Source organism: Ptychodera flava, chromosome 10, assembly GCF_041260155.1.
Source record: "Ptychodera flava strain L36383 chromosome 10, AS_Pfla_20210202, whole genome shotgun sequence".
Lineage (NCBI taxonomy): Eukaryota > Metazoa > Hemichordata > Enteropneusta > Ptychoderidae > Ptychodera > Ptychodera flava.
In genome coordinates this window covers 41,163,832-41,187,591 of record NC_091937.1, presented here as the reverse complement: position 1 = coordinate 41,187,591, position 23,760 = coordinate 41,163,832, and the positions used below count along the sequence as shown (strand labels likewise).

General features: G+C 38.1%; 1 long non-coding RNA gene across 1 annotated transcript in view; it reads left to right on the top strand.

Annotated features, from left to right (window-relative positions):
* The window catches only part of LOC139142816 (uncharacterized), a 33,007-nt gene extending 9,372 nt beyond the window's left edge, over window positions 1-23,635 (top strand). Inside the window, exons 2-3 of the long non-coding RNA XR_011554479.1 lie at window positions 12,882-12,965; window positions 23,514-23,635. This is a non-coding gene — a long non-coding RNA (uncharacterized lncRNA). The remainder of the gene's footprint in view (window positions 1-12,881; window positions 12,966-23,513) is intronic.
* The last annotated feature ends 125 nt before the right edge of the window (window positions 23,636-23,760 follow it).

The window sequence follows — 23,760 nt, the reverse complement described above, 5'->3', positions numbered from 1 at the left end:
ATCAGAAAAACAAAGTTAGAATGAGGACTGAAAGAATTAATAGAACAGAACTGGCCAAGGAGATAGATAAACAACAAAACAAACTAAGAATGAGAACTGAAAGAAGCAATAGAACAGAAAAGCAAAAGCATTTAGAACAGGAATGTGACAAGACGAGAAAGAAACTAAGGAGATTTATGTGTTATAATGATCGACAGAAATCATTACTGGACTTTCAATCCAATGCATCAACTTGTCATCCAGCATTTGAAATTATTTTAGATGAATTTTTCCAAGCTATAAGATCAGGCCCAACATACTCATGCAATTGTTGTAATAGGTTCATGTATAAGTCTGCAGTAATTTGTTATAAGGTTGAGAATTATTCACAAACAGATACAGATGTAGTACATCAATGTGTACAAGACCATAAATCAGAAGGAAGTCTGTGGCTTTGTAAAACATGCCATCGGTCTCTACAATCAAATCGTATGCCTGCACAGGCTGTTGCAAACAACCTTGAAGTTGAGCCAATACCGAAACAGTTATCATCTCTTTGTCAGTTAGAGAGCCAGTTGATTACCAGAATTATACCATTCATGAAAATTGTTGCTTTGCCTACCGGTGGTCAACATGGTCTCCGTGGTCAAGTTGTACTTGTACCATCTAACATACAGAAAACTGCTACAACTTTGCCAAGACAGACATCAGAATCCCAAATAATAGCTTTAAGCTTAAAACGACGGTTATCAGATAAATATTCCGTTAAAAAACAATATATACGTCCTCACAATGTGAATGAAGCTTTAGAATACTTGAAAAAGAATAATCCATTGTATAAAAATGTGACTACAAACACTCAATGGACTGATAACAGTCAATTGGAAAATCCAGAATTGTGGAAAGCAACCACTGAAGCTGAATTGACAAGTATGACATGTAAGCCAAGTAACACTGATGATAAAATAAAAACAAATGCAAGAAGTATAAATATTCAACCACAGCAGTTATCAAAACCACAAGACCATGATGCTGATATTATAGTAGATTCAGAAGAGGAAGTTGATGATGATAATCCTGATCATGTGAAAATGGAACTTAGTTTAAAGAAAACTATTAATTCATCAACATGTCTTTACCCAAAGGAGGGTCCAAATGTCAAAACAAATCAAATATTACACCTTGCACCTGGGGAAGGACAAAGACCAACACATGTCTTTTATGAAAAGGACTGGGAAGCAATGACATTTCCAACACTGTTTCCATCAGGAACTAACACATTCACTGAAGAAAGACAAGTAAGACTGACCATTTATCTAATCGTCTCAAAACGGACGAACTACGAGCAGACCTACGAGCTCGTACGAGCGAAGTACGAGTGACGTAATGTGCCGTACTTTCAAAGTACGAGTGACGTAATGCAGGTCCCAAAATCGACAAAGTGAGCGTCAAGCTGAGCGTGGAAAAACAAAAACAGCGTCGAACTGAGCGTTGAAAAAAAAAGACAAAATAGGATTCGAAATGAACGTAGAAACATGCCAAACAGAATGTCAAAGTGGGGTTCTGAGTACGGGTGCTAAAATATAGCAAATATGCGAAATAAACACGTAATGACTTGACTGATTCAGCTGAAGTTGAATATAGCAAGTACGGGAACGAGTTCAAAACGTCTTTCACGTGGGTAGGCCCTACTACTGACTTTGCAGCACTATATTTATAACACTGTTGACAAAATCTCAACAACAATAAATTGTGGGTTCATCGTAATTGGTATTGCATGCATTAGTGAATTTTCAAAAATGACATTCATAATTGCATATATTTCAACTTGGGTAGCAAGAAAACCGACGACTCTGAGTGACTGGCATTGGGCGTTCGTTCGTGTGCAAACATCGCGTGCAAGTTACAGACGATGGGCGGTATGGTGGGAGTAGGCAATAATAGCGATAAACAAAACGGCCAGTTTAGCCTACCCAGGATATTGTAATACATACGTCATCCACCCTCTGATGTGATTTTCCTCTAATTAACGCCAAATAAATAAATATATTTGTAAAAATACATTATTACGTCGACGCCGACTTCATTGACGTCAACAAATCGACGTCAGCATTTATACTACGACTGATGCCTGGAACTTATCTACCGAACTGAGTGTAGCTAGGTAAGTTTGGAATGTGATGAGTTGGTTTTGAGTGATGTTTTTTTGTTGTTCAGGAGCGCGAACGAACGAATTGAATATAGAAGTATCGAGCATCGATATCTTGTATGGCTTCTGCAAGTTCCGCGATGACAAACATGAATATTGACCCCACAGTGACCTGACTATACCATTATTCAATAGGCGGGCCGTAATCTCAACAATACACACCATAATAGTGTGGTTCCGATAATGTGCTTTTTCAAAACTTGAAGTTGAATGCGAGGTCAGAAAAATGTTAGTCTTTAAAATCATTGTTGACTAGAGGTCATTTTCAAATAGACTGTACAATATGAGGTACACACGGGTGCCACGAAAACACCCGCCAACTCATAAATCCTTCATATTATTCATTGTACACTGTGATTAACATAATGTGGTGATCAGATTATTTCGAGGTCATAAGGCATAAGCTTACTCGCGAGCCACGCAGGTTTTATGTATGTGAAATCATTGCACTTTCGAATTCGAGAAAGTAAAAAAGATTTACAACGGCGGTAGGTTCAAGTGCATTACAACCAATCGAGGTCGACCGGCGGTCAACAAAATGAGCCAAAACTTATTGTCTCCAGCGGTCTGTCGCCAATCTGGCAAAGTGAAAACCCAGGCCTAGTCGGGCCTAGTCGGGCCCTCTAGGTTGGCGATCTAAAATTTAATGGGAATTGCTCGTGTTCCCTCGCTGGTAGATGCTATACGGTTACACACACGTAAACATATCAATACGCCTATCTGAACGTATCCCATATGCTTTTAGGCATGTCTGAGAACGGCCCCATGCCACGTACATGCGAGGAAAACGGTCCCGGTACATAGAGCATGTCGAGCACACGTGAATGGTCGCGATGCGAAGTCTGTTTGTACGAGAATTACCGTAAAACCGTATCAATTTGACCACCCTTGTATGACCACCCAATGTTTTTCTCAAAACATAATTTTATTTTGCCCCTATCCGACGGAAACTGTGACTTTCTCAATCCCTATTAATTCGACTGAATGACATAGCTTTCAAAAATTCCTTCAGTTGAATGAACGACATTTCAAGACATCGAAAACAACAGCGTTACGATATAGACTCTTTCTGTGTGTGAATCATATTCCTTCGTAATTTGACAGATATTATGTTCTAAACAATATGTTGCTTGTTCCTAAAACGCGTAGACAGATGTGCCCCGTGCACTAAAAGGACAAGTTGTGAAACGCTAAAAAAATTGCTGAAGAAAAATCGTTATGTTACATGTCGGCAAGTACTGCCGACACTTCCCCGTGCGTTCTTACCGACTGGGAACAGACTAATATTTTCAAACGCAAATGGGGACAGTGTCAAGGAAAGACGACGACTTATTTTTTCAAGCTGAAGGAAATGCTCTTTCTGGTTGTGTTCATGAATCAATCGAATATTTTTGTTCCCAATCATAGACAATCTCGATTCTCGGTTTATGGCAATTTTTGTCGACCGATAAGTCTTTTCATCTATATTCCATTAAAATTTCACCTATATAATATCCTAACCTCCTGTGACTGGTTCCTTCTAAACGATAACTTGCCTTGTGCACGAAAAGAGATGCTGTATCTTATGCGAAACAATGAAAAAATAACCATGTATCAGTCAGTGCGGCAGGCGAAACCCGGAGGCCAATCATACCAATCGCGGACAGAGTAGATTGAACGCAAATGGGGTGTTATTAAAGAAAGGCGGTGACTTATTTTTAAAGCTGGATAAAATGCTCTCTCTGTTGTGTAAGTCTGTCGATCGAAATACTGTTCCCAGTTGTTAAATCGTGGAAGTCTCGTTCTCCCCTTTATAGTTCGATATTTACTGACTCGTTCCTTCTCATTTTTGTCAATCGATGAAAGCATTTTCGTCTTCCATATTCAATCTTACTTTGAACAATGTTACATGTATATTCTGATCACTGCCATTAGTTTTGACCAACGTACAAAGACGTGGCCTATGCGCCCAGATGACAAGATGTTTTGCGAATAAGTGAAGAAATATTTGAGCATGGCCATATATGCGTGGGGGCCCGGGAGACATCGATGTCACTGTCTTTCCGGACTACTGTTTACATGTAGCTTAGGGGATGTCAAAGGAGATGATCAGTTAGTTGAATAAAACAAAACTTTTCGGACATCACATTTTTATGTCAATTTTGTCAATGTCGGACTTTGGATTTGATTGAGAAACCGGAATCACCTACAGAGATGTAGCATTAAACACGGACGCACAATTCGGAATAGTTTGTTGTGCCGCTACTGTCGATCTCAGTCGTGATATCTCTCCCATAAAAGTTCGAAGCTATAGGCCTACACTTGTCGTTTCGATGCACAGCGGTACAAAGATGACCAGATATTGTATGTTTTAAACTAGTCTAAGCAATTTTACGACTGTCTTTGTCATCGTGTCTCCCCGTGAATGTCCTTGAACCTATGGCCGTGGCCATTGTTTTACTGTATCCGTTAGAGTGTAAACCCCTGCTCGTCCCAGCAGAGGACTTTTTAAAATATTATGCTGTACATCCGTGTACACTGTGTGCATAAGCCCCTAGACCTAGTTTAATTCTATTATGGAAAGGTAAGTAACTTTAAGAATAAAGGGTTGTTACAGTAGCTAAAATCGCGAGAAAAACAGAACGTTTTTCCAGTAGCTTTATAGTTCTGTGCTTTCCGTCCCCATCACTAGAATAGAATAGTCCCATTCCCGAGCGCTATGATTGTCCACGATGTGCTGTTGATTTTTATTCTTTCGTTGTGCAATTTCATTCGTTTGAAGCAATTGTCCTTTCGTTTGACTGCTCTGTGGGAGATCTGGAAATGTGTTTTGGATAAAAAACAACTCTTACAATAAAAGACATAAACTTCAACGGTGATAGGCATACATATCGGTTCCATGTGCGAAGGTATACAGATTACAAGTTAATTTAGAAGTTCTCAAAAGTAGTAAAAACGATTCTGCGCGCCACTCATTGACAGTGTCTCCTTGTGTGAACGTCCTTGAATCCGTGGCCGCGACCATTGTTTTTGATGTGTTCGACGGTTGATGATTGGTAGATTAATATATCCAAATTTGAAGACTGAACACTATTACGTTGTTGGCATTGTTAGGTAATAGACGGTGTTGAGGCGAGACGGCGAAAGTCCACCGTGACGGGCCAAGGGAGCTCGAGCAGGAGCAGTACATCGCATGCTTTCTTACAATGAATGAACCATCGGTTTCCATAGCTACTACGTGAAATCCGGCCTCACTGATGTCCTCCCTGTCCTGATTCGAGAGCAATTTCAAACTGCGTGTTGAGGTTCAGATGTCCGATTTTTTCATATTCAAAAGGCTTATTGATTTACAGAGAACCCTTTCTTGATTTTACATGTAGCTGTAATTATCACATGAGAGCAATTGAAAATTCAAAGCCAAATAGCAGCGGGAAAAAATTCGACGACTTGGTCTCACCTGCGCTCGCAATGAAAAAAATTGCAAAGTCTCTGAAGTCGGTATCATTGCTCCGCCATGTTTATTGTTGGTTGTACGGCCAGTTTAAAGTCACAGACTTTCTTCACGGTAAATATAATTGCCATACCGCGAAGTTCCCTGTGCATTTCAAAAGCAAAAGCGAAAAGCAAAGCGTCACGGACATTCGATCGATGGTGATTAACTTTCTCCAGGCCGTGACATGTCACCAGTTACGAACTTTACTGGTTTCGATACGAAAGATGCAATATATTATCAGCGTTGTTCACGTTGTGTTTTGAGTCTGATATCGAATATAACAGGAAAAAAACTAACGATTAGAGTGACGACAGAGACCATGCCCGACACGTGAAATTGACATCAACTATTGCATCGAGCAGTGACCTGAACTTCAAACTGATATTTAAATGTCGACAAAATAAAACATCGAAATGCCAGGGGGGGGGAGAGAGAGAGAGAGAGAGAGAGAGAGAGAGAGAGAGAGAGAGGTTGGTTTACGCTGTCGCGAACTGATTATAGTCTTTCGGATATGACTTCAATATAGACGCTACACAGACATCGAAAATGAACATCTACTTTCAAGAAATTATAATAAGAGTAGAACAAATCCAAAAGTATTGGTTGAAGTAGGCCTAAATCTTCAGATGTTGGTTTCCCAACTTTGCAAAGTCAGACCATACTTACAGACAATGGCCATCAGAGACTTCTCTTAAAAAATACTATCTGCAACACCACGTTTCTTATGATCGGTGATGTCAATTTTTATTATTTTTACAAAATGTTAATGCATTAAACGCTCTTAGATTATCTAATCTGCCTGTCACGGAGTTGCAATATATTTCAAGGGCCGGCACACGATGTCATATTCGACGATTTCAAATCGTAATTATTTTTTCTGGTCGAATTGATAGGGTTTTTACGGTAATCAACCCCGCGCTCGCAGAGGCATGGCAGGCTGTGATCGATGCAAATTACAAGTGGCTATTTCGCCGCACGAATAAGACAAATAATAGCAAGAGGCAAAATCGTACCTGCACAAAATATATTGTGTGTTCGGTGGCAAAAAAGTAATGATCAATCGAGGGTACGCAAAATGCTTGCGACAGGGTCAGCTGAGGCACAATGTAGCTTTGTGAGACTCAGCCTACTGAACCCGCTCTCACGACCAAAAAAATAATCATACGAAGTTCACACCCGCTCCTACTTCCGAGTTTCGAATATACACAGAAAATGTGTCTAAGCGTTCGTTTGTTGTAAAATCCTTTCACATAAACAAAAATCTTTCATCCATGGAATACAACATAGTCCTAGGCGTATTCATAAAAATTAGGTCAAAAGGCATGTGTGACTTTAAATACGTCACTCGTAATATGAAAGTACGAGGCCGTACTTCTGCTCGTACAATGTCAGTTTCGAGACAATTACATACCTCAACTGACAGTTAAAAAGTACATTAATGCAAGGTTACTTTCAAGTGACACACGATTTGCAGAAAGTACTGAATATACTTTTCAGTGTTTACACTGGGCAGAAATGGTTGATGTAAAGAATAGCATCACTATGCAACTCAAAAAGACAAGAATGGGGGATTTAAATGTTGCAAAGTTGAAGAATCCTGACAATGTTAGATTAATGTTGAAAAATGATGAATTATTTGCATCGTTTAAAAAAATACGTGGCACACCCCAATATTGGAAAGAGATGCAACAAGACATGATTGCAAAGATAAGACAGTTTGGACCATACACGTTTTTCTTGTCTGGCAGTGCTGCTGACTTCCATTGGCCTGAATTGGTACAAGTAATTGCAATACAGTATGGTGAGCACTTTACATTAGAGGAGATAGAGCAAATGAACTGGCAGACAAAACGCAATTGGATAGCCAGAAATCCTGTCACAGCAGCTAGACATATTGATTATATATTTGGAAAGGTATGGAGAAATATTATCTTAAGTGGTATACATCCCATTGGTCAAATTCTCAATTATGATATCAGAAAAGAAATGCAAAGTAGAGGCACTGAGCATTTCCATGCTGCTGTTCATGTCCTAAATGCACCAATCCTGGATAAAAATACCGATGAAGATGTCATATCATTTATAGACAAATATATTTCATGTGCTATTCCTGACAAAGACACTGATCCAGTACTTCATGACCTAGTCATATCACGTCAAACACACCATCATACCAGAACTTGTAAAAAGAGAAAAGGCCTAGAATGTAGATTCCACTTTAAAAAACCACCATCATCAGAAACTCTTATTGCTAGAAAAGACACATCAAAGGAAGCAATTTCAGAAGCTAAACAGATTATGACTAAAGTTATGAAAACTTTAGAAAAAAGTCAACCAGAGATTACTTTGAGTGAGTTGCTCAAAGAGGCAAATGTTTCTGAAACAGACTATCATTCAGCATTGACTTTGTCACTAAAACGCACATCAGTCATTTTAAAACGAAAGCCATCAGAGACCAGTATCAATCCATACAATCCATACATACTCAAGGCTCTACGAGCTAACATGGATATACAGTACATAACTGATGTTTGGCCTGCATTGCATACATTACTTCATACATGTGTAAACCAGAAAGGGAAATGTCAGAGCTTATGAGAAATGCAGTCAAAGAAGCAAACACTACAACAGACAAACTGAAATGTATTGGCAATACTTTTTTACGGTGTCGAGAAGTGTCACAACATGAAGCAATAGCAAGGTTGGTAGGTTTACCACTGAGACAGACGAACACAACAGTTCAATATGTACCAACGGGATATGAAGCAGAAAGAACAAGAATGTTAAAGAGTGTGTCAGAACTTGATGAAATGGATGATGATAATGAAAGTGTCTATGTACCAAGCATTCTAGATAAATACGCAGCCAGGCCATACCAGTTGGATGACCTGTCTCTGGCTGAGTTTGCATCAATGTACAGTACATCATATGGACAAAAGTCTGATTTTGATGATTCTGTAGATAACACTCTTGACCACCTTGATGATGCACAAAGTGCACAAAACACAAAGCCTAAATTAAGTACAAAGTTGCAGCTCCTGCAAGGGCTTGGATGGATATATAAACGACAAAAGGAAATTGTAATTCGATACTATTATGTCTCAAAGCAAAAGGATTCAGAAAAATATTACCATAGATTACTTATCTTGTACCTTCCTTGGCGAAAGGAATCACAACTGAAACTTAACAACAGCTATGAAGCAAAGTTTGTACAAGTGCATGACGCTATCCAGGATACAATAAAGAAATTTGAACCATGTAATGATGAGGTTCAAGATGCATATGAAAATGCACCAGATCCTGATGACATTGATGAAGAACTATGGGATTCAGTAGCACCACCAGAGGCTGAACAATGTAGAGACAGACAGATATCTGATGATGCAGAGTATGACTTATTAGACCCATCAAACCTAGATGAAGACCAAGTTTCTGTTGACCCAATCAATGTTCCCACGTCAATGAATTCTAAACGTTCACTGACATTACAGGCAAAAGTGCAAAGTCTAAGTGACCAACAGCGAAGGATACATGATTTCATCTTTTCATGGTGCACTTCATATAGAATATCAAGTATCCTAGGCAATTCACTACCTGATCCCTTTTATGTCTTCCTTACTGGCGGTGCAGGAGTAGGTAAAAGCCATGCAGTTCATGCCATTTTCCAAAGTGCAATTCGCCAGCTACGTCGTGAGGGTGAAAGTCCAGACACACCTACTATAATTTTGACAGCATCTACAGGTAAAGCAGCTGTGAACATTGGTGGAACAACTCTACACAGTGCATTTCATATCCCTTGCAAAAAACATGGTGAATCAAGTGAATATCATAAACCAGCCGCCCAAATTTTGAACTCATTAAGAGCCAAATATGCAGCATTGAAGATAATAATAATTGATGAAATATCAATGGTTGGTGCCCAAACTTTATCAACACTTAACTTGATATTACAAGACATCTTTGAAAACAACAGTCCATTTGGTGGTGTTTCTATACTGGCTGTTGGTGACTTATTACAGTTAAACCCAGTTGGTGATAGGCCAGTATTTCAGATATCAAACAAAAAGGACCTCAGCATTTTGGCAGGATCTCTATGGCAGAGACTCTTCAAAGTACATGAATTACATGAAATTGTGAGACAGCAAAGTGATCCAGAATTTGCAAATATGCTATCCAGACTACGATTAGGTCAACACACTAAAACTGATATTGAGCAATTAAAAAGTCTTGAAACTAACTCTCATCTCCCAGCGAACTGTGTTTCTTTATTTTTAACAAATAGAGAAGTAGAGGAATATAATGAAAACAACTGAAAAGTCTTTGTTTAACAGTGCTGACAATTCCAGCAGAAGACACCACAAAGGACTTGCATACATCGAGAGCAAAGGTCATTGTCACTTCTAAAAGTCCGCATGAGACAGCTGGTCTACGAGATGAAATAAAAATTGCTGTAGGTGCCAGATATATGCATACAAAAAACACAGACCTGTCAGATGGCCTTGTCAATGGAGCTACTGGTGAAATTACTCATATAGAAATTGACCAACGTAATCCAATGAAAGGAATAATTTATGTGAAATTTGACTCAAATGCCACAGGCAAAGAAGCTAAAAAACAAAGCAAATACCCTGACTCTGTACCTATCACTGCTGTGACTGACACATTTTCATACTCGGAAAAAGCTCATTCAATCAAAGTTGAAAGAACTCAATATCCAGGCACGCTTGCATGGGGAATGACTATACATAAAGCTCAAGGAAGTACATATGAATACATGATTGGCAATATATGAATCCACATGTTCCCCAAACCAGGGCAAATGTATACAATGTTCAGTCGTGTTAAATCAAGATCAGGGTTACAACTGATAGGATTTGATGAAACCAAGATCAAAGTAAACAAGTCTGCTTTGTCAGAGATGGAAAGATTACAGCAGACCATGCAACTGAAGTATAATGGCCGATTGAAATAGAATTTCCAAATCAACACTACCTAGCTATTGGCCTTATAAACATTAGATCCTTGAAATCCCATCATTTAGACTTGAAAACACATCCATTCACCCAACATCTGGACATAATTTGTCTCACTGAAACACACGTAACAGATCCTTGTCCTTACAGACTACCCAAAATGACAGTCTTTTCAGTCCCATCACAGCATGGTTGTGCAATCTACAGTGCCAAACCAGTGAAACAAAATTTCACATTTGCTGGTCTTATTGAAACTGTTGCTATTATAACAGATAAAACATTGATTGTTTGTCTGTACATTCCACCAAACAGACCATGGATGGTAGTAAAGGAAAACCTTGCACAGTTGCTCAATGAATGTACAACCATTATGAACACAACAACTGCGACACAATTATTGTTACTGGTGACTTTAACATTGACCTGAATAACCCCAATGAAAATTGACAGAGCTCATACATGACAACAATTACATCAGCTCATTACAGAATCTACACACAACCTAGCAGGAATTCTAGACCTTGTTATTACAAATCATAATAATACTAGTCACTTTTCATACCCTGTCTACTTTACAGATCATCACTTTGTCATTACATATTTACACAACTGAATATGGTGCTGCTTTACAGACTGAAAATATCAAATCACAACACAAATATCAAAGAAACATACCCAACATAGACAAAGCAGGCCACAGTATTGGTTGACCAATGTCACTTCACCTACCGTACATGTATCACTGCTGTCAATAGTTTCAACATTCAATAACCAAGTAGGGACTATGTCATTGACAATGACTTTTCTCAATAAACTTCGATGTCTAGAGATGAAAATTAATGGGGTGGCAAGATGAAAAGGTAAAATATTTTCACTGACTGACAAGTATACACATAACTTAGATTTCGCCAATCAAAACAATCCATTTAAGAAATTTGCATACTGATATTTTTAAATTTCATCCTGGCTTTAAACCCTTCAAAGCTTACATAAACTTGCGTACAGAACATTACAAATGCACACAAATTTACCTCCAACTGGATTTGCTCTATTGCTGGAACATCTGACCCGTTATAACTTCCAGGGGCAATTCAACATTAATATCCAGAACACCAACACTCGATCTCTTAAAACCAGAATAACACCAGTGCTCTTGGACAGATTCCAATAATGGACCCCCGAAAATGGGGTCCTCCAATTATTGGGAAAGTGGTCTCCCAATAACAGCTGGCAGGATTCAGTCTTTGAACTGCCAGCGTGAAGATCAGGCAGCCAACTTGATGACCATCCATGGAAACAAATATTTCCTCCTTTCTGACTACACATCATCCCCTGATATTGTATGGACATCAAGTTCAATGGTAAGTCTAATGTCATGTCCATAGACTTGCACTACTGTCTAGATCTACAGTCTGTAACAGGGTACATATTGTGACTTATTCAGCAACGTTTATGTTGCATCGGTCTACCAGTAGTCCTTATACTTATCACATTTTGACCATGCCTTGCACTTCACCCCTTCAGATATAGATCCGATTACACGACACGCCACTGTACTGAAACTGGCAAAGAAACAACATCCAGACAAACACATTACACTTTGATAAATTGCCTGGAACACTTGTTCAATTCAACAGTTGCACCATTATTTACTGTACTACAAACTCATTCTTTGCCATAAAGCCCCATCTGTATTGCAGAATTTTTAATCATACTCAGACCCATTTTTTGAACAGGACTCTATCCTCTCTGAGGACTGGTAACCAAAGTACCCATGAATAAGTGGGGACTGTGTCATCAACGATGACTTGTTGTGATTGCTTTATCACTCTAAGACTTTCTTAAGTGTGTTTTTGTGTATCAGTAAGTATGATTTTCTACCTTCCAGCATCCCCTCAAAAGAATTTCATGGGGGCAATTTGTATGAGGATGTTTACATTGAAGTTATGACTGGAAAAAAAAAATTAAAAAGAGTGTTTTTATGCATTAATTGTACTGTATTGTATGTTCAGGAAACATGATTATATGTGTATGCTATTTCAGTGAGGAAATGTTTTTTTTAGTCAGTGCATCATCCAACAGGCAAATGTCCAATTACAGGATGGGGTACCCATAACCCACTACCCCAATGGAGCACTGAGGAGTAAAGTACCCGGCTCAGGGGCACAACACCGTGCTAGATTTTCCAATTTTATTAACCAGTAGGGACTTTGTCATTTATAATGACTTATTTCTTATTTTTTGACAGCGTGTGGAAAGGCAAATTGGGCAGCTAAATTTTCCCCTTGGAACACATATTATCACGGCAAGCATTGAGAACAAGAAGACGAAGGTAAGAATTGCTCCATGATTTGTTACATTCTATATTACAGCTGAGGTGAATATACCGGTATTTGGTACACCAATTAGGTAATTACCCAGCAACTTAGCTGAGCAGTTTGCTGTATGCCCTTTCAGTTACCTAAATAAGTGTCTGTTTTATCAGTCCCCATGGACACCGTCCGGGGGACTGACAGGTTTGGTCATGTCCGTTCATGCAGATATCTCAGCGATGCCTGGAGTGATTTCATTCAAACTTGGTACAAGATTACTTCATATGTCATATATATGCACGTCAATTTGTTTTGTGATACAATCCAATAAAGCGGCCATACAGCCATTTTGTCACTATTTTTCATGTACGGAGCTATATCTCAGACATGTTTCAACCGATTTTATTCAAAGTTTGTACAAGAATATTGACCTATGTCATACATATGCACGTCAATTTGTTTCACGATATGATCCAATATGGCCGCATGGCAGCCATTTTGTTACAATTTTTTCATGTCCTTAGCCATAACTCAGGCACGTCTCAACCGATTTTATTCAAAGTTGGTACAAGGACATTAACCTATGTCATACATATGCACGTCAATTTGTTTCACAATATGATCCAATATGGCCGCATGGCGGCCATTTTGTTACAATTTTTTCATGTCCTTAGCCATAACTCAGGCACGTCTCAACCGATTTTATTCAAAGTAGGTACAAGGACATTGACCTATGTCATACATATGCACATTGATTTGTTTTGTGATACGATCAAATATGGCCATCGTGAGGCCATTTTGTTATGATATTTCATGTACGGAGCCATAACTCAGGCACATCTCAACCGATTTTATTAAAAGTTGGAACGAGGACAATGTCGTATGTCATACATATGCACGTAAATTTGTTTCAGGATATGATCCAATATTGCGGAATGACGGTCATTATATTACGGTTTTTTCATGTCTGGAACCATAATTCAGACATGTATAAAGCGATTTTATTCAAAGTTGGTACAAGGACATTGGCTAATGTTATACATATGTACGTTGATTTGTTTCACGATATGATTCAATGTGGCCACTTGCCAGGCGGCCATTTTGTTATGTTTGTTTTCATGTAGAGAGCCATAACTCTAGCAAGTCTCAACCGATTTTATTCAAAGTTGGTACATGGACATTGACTTATGTCATACATATGCATGTTGATATTTTAGATGGTAAGATCAAACATGGCAGAGTGGCGGCCATTTTGTTACAATTTTTTTGATGTACAGAGCCATAACTCCACCAGTATCATTCAAAGTTGGTACAAGGACATTGACCTATGTCATACATATGCACATCAATTTGTTTCACGACATGTAGCAGTATCATGTCAATTATTGAATTTTCGTAATTAGGCTGATATGTCAAGAAATACTGCATCAAATTTCATGAAACTTGGTACAGATGTTAAGCTCACATTGCTTTAACAGTGAATAAAGACATTTATCAGTGTCATGTTAATTAATTTGTAATTGCATATGTAATGAACTTTCCTAATTAGAGTGATATATCCACAAATACTGCGTCAAATTTGATGAAACTTGGTACAGATGTTGATCTCATAGTGTTGTAAATACAATTCAATGACACTTAGCGGTATCATTTAAATTAATTGCTAGTTTGCATTTACATAATGAATTTTTGTTTTTAGGGTGAATGTCCAGAAGCACTGCATCAAACTTTATGAAATTGGTACTGGTGATAATCTGTCAGTGTCAGGATAGGATGCAAAATTTTTGGCATAATCCTGTCGATTAATTACTAATTGACTCATTTAACGATGCGACTCAGGTTCAAAGGTCAATTTTTAGCAATTTTTTTTTTGCTCACGTGTTGACACGTGAGCATATATCGCAGCGATGTCTGTCTGTCTGTGTGTCTGTCTGTCTGTCCGTCTGTCTGTCCGTCTGTCTGTCTGTCTGTCCGTCTGTGTGTCTGTCTGTCTGTGTGCTCAATATCTCAAAACTGGCTCATCAGATCAGAATCAAATCTGGTACATACAGTCTGAAAGGAGCCTATGAAATTTGCATAAAAGTTCGTGTTGTAGAGCCTCGTTTTCGTTACGCTGACCGCCACTGCAGTGAGGGATAAAATGCGGCGAAAGGGCGAGCTTTAAATATCGACGTGAAGCAAAACGTACAATAGCTGGAATTCTAATTTTTGCTTTCAGTTGTAGCATACATACTAATGATCTGTTTTCCTAGGGTTAACTCACAAAAGTTGAGAAGATTTTATTTAAATCGCTACAAAGTGGGTGGCGAGGTCGACCCGCCAAATGCGGAAGTAAACTTCACCTTTTTCGTAAAACAGCTCGATAATGACCTTAGAGGTCTTAAGCCAAGCCGAAAATTTCAGATAATATTCATTTAACTATTATCAACATTTGGTGAAATTTTCATGACCGTGCGACCATGGACATGTATTTGCGGCAGTGTTGAATGTTGGCATGCAGTTACCATATCGCTGTATAGTAGATCTCGAGGGTCTATGAGTATACGAACACCCGTCACGCTACGTACACTCCACGCTGTTTACTGCGACCAAACCACTTGTCGTTCACACGGCGCGGGCGTTACACGATTAATCTTTCATTTTTTTCAAAGTTTACTCCTATAATCGGGTCACTGATGTAATATATAAATGAAGTATATAATTAATGTCACATTATGACCATCAATACTTTAAAAAAAAACAAATTTTTTGCTAGGGCCTACATGAGTTATAAAATGTGCCATGTCTAATTCGAGCACGCACCGTTGCCGGCAATGCTAGCAGGGACGGCCGCAGCGCGCAGCTGTTCACCGGCTATCATTCTAGCCGCATCTATTGTATATTCACGTACTCGTGTGCGGGATACAGGGTAGCCGTATTTATCCACGGAGATTTTTTGCGGCCGATGTTATTTCCTACAGTTTTTGTATGATTGCTAGCTACTAGAATGCGAAAACGGAAAAAATCACTCATAAACGAAACAGCACTGCTAGTCAGTACGACGGGTGTCTTCCACTATACTAAGTGTACGGCCGCATACAGTGATAAACGTAGCCCTTCTATCGCGGTGTCACCGTAGTGTTTTTTTTTCCATTTGCGCTGTCCACGACTTTACCGAGAAGCCAGCCAGGCAGATTGTGTTGGCCAGTGAGGTAACACAAGCTTGCAGTCTGGCTTCCTCGTCACAATCGTGCAATCATTGAAAACATAAATAGAACCGAAAAAATCTGCTAAGTTAGCCGGTTAGGACCGAGAAAGAGCTGAGAGAGTCTACGTGTACACCTCACGCTGCGCTGTACGCTGGTCGCCATGTTAGATTTAACACATGAACGGCGCTGCATAGTCAACTTCAATGAGACGTTATTTCAAAAACGGAGGCTTAAGCCACTGAGATTTTTCAGATCGTATGGACCTACTCAAGATACGTCCCCTCCCTACTTCTCATGGAAATTTGACTTTGGATATGCTTTTGCGGCAGTGTTTAGTGAACGGCATTTTCGGTCGCTCGAAAACCATGAAATAAGGCTAACGCAAAAACGAATCGATAAAACCACACAAAATTCATCGTCGAAAACTAACTAAGAGTACAATTCAGCCGCTAACTTGAAACAGGACGGATGCCAAACGAAGGCTGAGATATCTGCGGATAAAATTCTGGCGAAAAATGCCATAACCGTCACTCACTGGCTAGAGGGCGCTGTTCGAATTTGAACTAAATCCCTAATTATGCATGCAAATGAAGTACCCTCCTTTCAGACTGCATAGATTCAGTTTGCAAATGGCAAAAACTGATTAGTTTTTGGTGGATGTGGCTTGCTTACTTTTTGCTCATTTGCATAATTAATGATTTTAGAAAAAACGGATATATATTGAGAACGACTGCACACAATTTGATGAGATTTGCTACAAATGTTGATCACATCAAGATATATCAGCTGTGAAAGTTATTAAGGGGTGACGTGAAAGATAATTACTAATTTGCATATTTAATGAAATTTCCTAATTAGGAGTATATATCTGAATTTACTCGATCAAAATTGACGAAACTTGGTATCCATATTGAAGATACTATGATTTAACATTATTGAAAGTCATTAAGCATTTTTACTTCATCAAAATCGTAATTTGCATATTTAATGACCTTTCGAAATTAAGGATATATATTTGAATTTACATAACCAAAATTGATGAAACTTGCTATGTACATTAAAGATACTATGATAGAACATTATTAAATGTCATTAAGCATTTTTACTTCAGCCAATTCCTAATTTGCATATTTTATGAACTTTCCTAATTAGGGGTATTTATCTGAATTGACGAGACCAAAGTTGACGAAACTTGCTATGTACATTAAAGATACTATGAAAGAACATTATTGAAAGTCATTAAGCATTTGAACTTTAGCCAATTCCTTATTTGCATATTTAATGAACTTTCATAATCAGGGATATTTATCTGTATTGACTAGACCAAAGTTGACAAAACTTGCTATGTACATTAAAGATACTATGATAGAACATTATTAAATGTCATTAAGCATTTTTACTTCAGCCAATTCCTAATTTGCATATTTTATGAACTTTCCTAATTAGGGGTATTTATCTGAATTGACGAGACCAAAGTTGACGAAACTTGCTATGTACATTAAAGATACTATGAAAGAACATTATTGAAAGTCATTAAGCATTTGAACTTTAGCCAATTCCTTATTTGCATATTTAATGAACTTTCATAATCAGGGATATTTATCTGTATTGACTAGACCAAAGTTGACAAAACTTGCTATGTACATTAAAGATACTATGATACGACGTTATTGAAAGTCATTAAACAATTTTACTTCATGCAGCTCCTAATTTGCATATTTAATGAATTTTTGAAATTAGGGATATATATTTGAATTTACATGTCCAAAATTGATGAAACTGGCTTTGTACATTATAGATACCATTATGTAGGCTAATATTATTGAAAGGCATTAAGCATTTTTGCTTCAGCCAATTCGGTAATTTGTGTATTTAATGAGCTTTCCTAATTAGGGATATATACTTGGATTTATTTGATCAAAGTTGGCATAACATGCTATGTATATTGATGATTATACCAGGTTATACCAATATTGGAAGTCATAATATTTAGTTTGAAGGACTTGACAAGAGGCAATTACACTTGCTATATAAAGAGGTGATACAGTGACAGCGGTCAAAGAAATTATTATTTCTATTTCAGGTAATTGCGTATTTGAATACTTAATGACCTATAGAGTTAATCTATGGTGAATATTGTTCATTATGTTGATCATAATACTTTCAATGAAGTTGCAAACATGTGGCAAAGGTTCAAATTTACACAACTGCAATATAGAATGAAACACGTGAGCATTTACAGTTCATATCTGGTTATTTCAAATTTCGAACCACTTACACGTGGTCTTTCTTTTGGGAAAGGTGTTGGGTCACATCGTACCGGGAAATTCCTGAAATATTTCTAAAATGGCAAACTATTAGCTACACCGCGTGCCATTATTTCCCGTTTGTCTTAACGGTCGCGGATTACCTACCACGATATCTTTGATAAACACGCAGAGATTATGTATAGGCTTGGCGGTATAGTGCGCATGCGCTAGCTTCAACGTTATGCTCAGCGTTTTGAACTCCGCATGTATCGGTACGGCAAACACGTCGAGCAGACCAAAGCCGGCGCTCGCGCTCCGTACCGTCGAAAAAGCAAGCGAGGTCCACAAAAGCGGACCTGAAAAATGACGGCAACGTGCGCAAAGGTCGATTTAAGTGTAAAACAGTCCGACTTTGGCTCATACTCCCTGCAATAACGATCAAGAATGCAGTGAAGAGTCAGATTTGGCCGAGGGCGCAGACGATAACAGAGACGTGCTCAGTTCAACAACTATGAATGTATTTGACACGCTGCTTTTCAAACATATTAGGCTGTGCTGATTACATACCCGAGTCCAAAAATTAGCCTGAGCGAGATGAAACTTCTGTTAGTTGCGATAATTTTATCACTCTTGCTGTGCATGCTTGGTGTTAGTATCGTGTTCTTTTATATTTTTTAAACTCAAAGTTTCATCTTTCTATCGTGCAGTCTTTTCGTGTCTGCTGAGAAACCTTGAACAACACCGTACCCGACATCACGCGACATTTATGTCAAGGAGTTTCCCAAGCGAGTGCAGGACTTCATACACACATAATGCAGATTCACAAGAGCAAGTTCACCGATCTGCTAATTTTCAAAACGAAATGCAAATATTTTTTTATTTCATGCTTTTCTTTCTTTAAATACAACCTAAAAATTAAATTACGTCAAACGTGAATTGCGAGGGTTCACAAATGATTCTTGTGTGCATGTTGTCTAAACTTATCAATTACCCGCAGACTCCACAGCTGTTAGCTGGACCTCAACACTGAACGTAAAACAAACGCGGCTCAACTTCTAGAAGAATTTTTGCTATATGAGGTCAGTCATCAAAAGTTTGACTAAAAGTAAAAATCTCCGAAATAATTATGTGTGCGCTGGTATTGCGCAAGTCGAGTGACTCCACTGTAGACTAGTCGATACTCTGTCTCTCGGAACACGCTGTCGATGACAGCCTGCACTGTTCTACGCTATGGCGTGATTATTATTAGTTTGATAAAATCGGTACAAGAACACATATAAATAAAGTTTGAAAAAATAACACGAGTCAATCTCTCCCGTCGTAACGAAGGGCGACAAGTTTGCAGTGCGGTGCAAAAGCTAAGAAAATACAACAGACATTTTATGTTGTCAAGAGTTACATGTGTTCGTCTCATCTTGAGGTAGGAAAACTATAGCAAGTGACGTCCCGTTCGCACAGTGTTGGCTCTATGAACTGTACAATCATTTTTCACAAAAAACATGCATAAATTGCCGATTGCAAGACAGGAAGTAGACAACTTGAGTCAAGAACAAGTGAATGCCCGATCGCGATCGCGCGACGACAGCACACAGGTCTCGATCAGATAGACTTTTTTACACAAGTTTCGACGTCTTCGCCTTGACTGTGAACTCTGGTAACCAGATTGTAACCGTTGAGACAACAGTATACAGTTAATATGCTAGTTAAACGTTCCAAAAATGGATTAAATCGCTAAGTACCCCTCTGTGTTTGTTGTGTAAATACCACCCACTGCTGGCACTAAGCATTTGCCAGTTCAGTGTATAATTTCTTTCTATTTTCACACGATCTGCAATCCTAAACATATTCAAAATTCCCAAAACTGACTCTAAATATTTCAACTTAGTCCTGGTGTAAGAAAATTCGCAGAAAATAGTGCGCGAGTCAGACTTCTTGGTCACAATGTGTGACGCATAGGTCGTTTACACAAATCGTCGATTTTCTCAGTTCCGTTTTTGGCAGTGCGTACATTATTCAAATAAGTATAAGTCGGCGGCGCCTGGACAGATTAGCCTGATTTTTCACCTGTGGACAGTGAATGAATATATCTGAAAGAACGTGTCTCAGATTTCCGATAAAAGGCCTGGAAGTGAAGATATCGTGACAAACGTGAACAAAGGCCGATAATTTATGCAAAAAGTGTCAAGTTGACACTTTGAAGGCTCATTGTGCAAAAACAAAAGCGAATTTCAAAAATCCGGGACACGTTTTTTTGCCCAGTATACCCAGCCGTCGATTGCCGTAAACAGATCACCAAGGCCGATTGGAGATTTGTACTTACACTTTTTTGAGTAAAAAAACTAAAAAACATGTGTTTTTGAGTAAAACAACCGTATGCGCACTGTGTTTGAAAAACTAACAAATTTTCTGAACTCTTCGGTGACCGAGCAGATTAAAAAAAGTGCCATATGTCGGTGTATGGCTACGTCTTCTTTGTGAAAATGACGATTGAAAATAAGTGACAATGAACCTGAGTCACTACCTTAATGATCTTTTGTAATTAGGATTGCGGCCTACATTGGTTTTATGTTTTCACCACCATGGAACTCATTCTTGGCAATTCAGCCCCATCTGTATCGCAGTATTTTTATCACAGATTTAATTAATGAAGAGGACTCTATCCTCTCTGAAGACTTGCAATTAAAGTACCCATAAACAAGTCGGGATTGTGTCATCAACGATGACTTGTTGTCTGAAGATCTATAAGGGATCCACCAAACTCAGCAGGCAGCTCCTACACTGAATAAATTAATAAGACTATGCTGGAACAAACGATTTCCAACTAGCACCCAGTTCATGAGAGAGTCAAAATTGTTCACTTTTGAGCATTGTACTGGCACATTCATTCCAGTGAACTCCGGCCAGTTCACTTGGAACACAATGCCAGCTACTCTTGCAAGATTACTGTACATGTGATAGCACCCTGTACGACCACTTTACTTGAAAAAATTTCCACCACTACTTGCAACATACTCGCCTCAATTTCAATTCTGGAATCTTTCACTACCTGCTTGACCATGTCATCCTCTACAAAAACTGACCTAGCCAAAACAATTCTCTTGCCAGTATGCCACAGGCACATTCAAGGCCACCCCATTCAGTACTACCTTGAACGTAATCAAATAGTCATGAAAGATTATATGTGATAGCACCCTCTACAGCCATTTGTTATTTTCCATACTCTGATCCCATTTTCATTAATGACAACAAGGCGCTTTCAGGATATGGTACCACTTCTATTCTAAGAGAAAAAGGAAACATTCTTTTGCCAATTTAGCACTTCTGGACTTTTGGAAACTGCATTTACAATCACATTTGCACACTTTTACTTTTGCAAATTGACAAATATAGATTTTGTGGGGACTATGTCATTGACAATGACTTATCCATCTAACCTTGTACGTTCTTAATAATGATATGTCTGTTGTACTGACTGGTATTTTTCTTGAATGAATCAAACTCTACTGTTGTAAATCAGAACAAATTTTACGCATCGGGAAGTTGACGAGCCATTGCTTACATTGGTGTACATGTAGGTATAGCTATCCTAGCTACCGTATGTTTGTCGCCATTGTAAACAATGCATGGCAGTTTAGAACTTTGCATTATCCTTGTACTTGCAGAACATTTTTAGCTCCCATTTGCCATCATATATGGCAACTTGGAGGTACATGTAATACTGGTATATACCAGTATGTATGACTGTATGTACGTAAATATGTATGTACGTATAGTATGTCCATCAACTTCAAAAACTTGTGAACCGCTGCACATTTCAGCTTGGTATTTGGTGCAGATGCATCCTGGGCTATAGATGGGATTTTGTTCAAATGAAGTTTGCATTGCCAAAATTATGCAAATTAGCTTTAAAAATGTGAAAATGGTCAAAAATTACTGACTCAAGAACTGCTGTTTTGATTGCTTTGAAAATTAGTATGCAAGTACCTTAGGTGGACCTTATACAGTTTTATGTATATCGTGAAGATATCTTGAATTTTGTATTTTTGCTGAATTTTTTGGTTATTTTCCTCATTTTTAGTAAAAATTATTCTTCTCTGAAACTGCCAGCTTAATTGCTCTCAAATTGGGTTGGATGTTTGCAAGGGTGTTACCCTTGTAATTTGTTGAAATTAAGACAAAATTGGCAAATTATCATTTGGAGGAAATTTTTGACTATTTTTGATAAAAAAATCTTTAAAAAACTTTTCTTAAAATTGCTGACAGACAGCTTTTATATTTGGTATACAGATGCCCAGGGATGACAATTGGTGGCCAAGAGGAAATTATCCTGAAATATGCACATTTATATTTTTAAAACAATTTTGTAATTTTGGTCAAGAAAACTTATTCTCAAAAAATACTTGTCCGATAGCTTTGTAGTATAAAAGACCCAAGGAATGTTGATATCTTTGTAGTATAAAAGTCCTGAGGGATGTTATTAGATAAATCTTCCGCCCTAAAGTGTGTGGAAACCCCAAAAATTGCATATTTTAGGTAATTTTCACAGTGTGTGACCTTAGATGACCTATACCAACCCAGGATATGTTGATATGCTTGTTTCTGGTTTAATATTTCTTGAATGGACCAATTCAAACTGAATGTCAGCACAGTGTCGTTGACGATATTTTTCACATTATTGGTCGAAAAATCATTTTCTCTGAACTTACTATTCTGATTGCTTTGAAACTTGATATGCATGTACCTAGAGGCACCCTTACTTGAGTGTCTTCAAATTGCAATGGAATTTTTATATTTGTATTTTTAGCAATTTTTCCCCATTTTTGGTCAAAAATCATTTTCTTTGAAATTCCTCATCCGATTGCTTTGAATCTTGGTATTCATGTTCCCAGGTGTAAATGTAGTTAAATGTATGCACTCTGGCCTGCCACACGAATCAAATGTGAGCAATAGTCATTGATGCTATGTTTGAATAAACGGATCGTTTTCTGACCACAATTACTAATTAAATACTTTTCTGTTTGTAGCTGAATTAATACATTGCATGTAGAATTTTGTGTGTAAATGGAATTTAAACCAACAAACCTGACCCTGTGCATTTAGTATTACATTCGCTCTTTTTCAAATTTTGTAGGTCCTGTTTTTGATATTTGTCACGAAACAGGGAATACAAGTAATTGCCCTGCTACCAGTTGCGCAGACTGCATTAAAAATCCCAAAGAAGGTGTTTGAAGTATCTCAAGATAAGAAAGTAAGTATATTTGTTGGTAGCTTCAATGTAAGTCAACCGTCAAAATATTTGTAGTCGTGTCAATGGCTAGTTTTGCTCTATTAATTTCTAAACCAATCCTGTGAATGAACTCACTGTCACTTACCTCTTG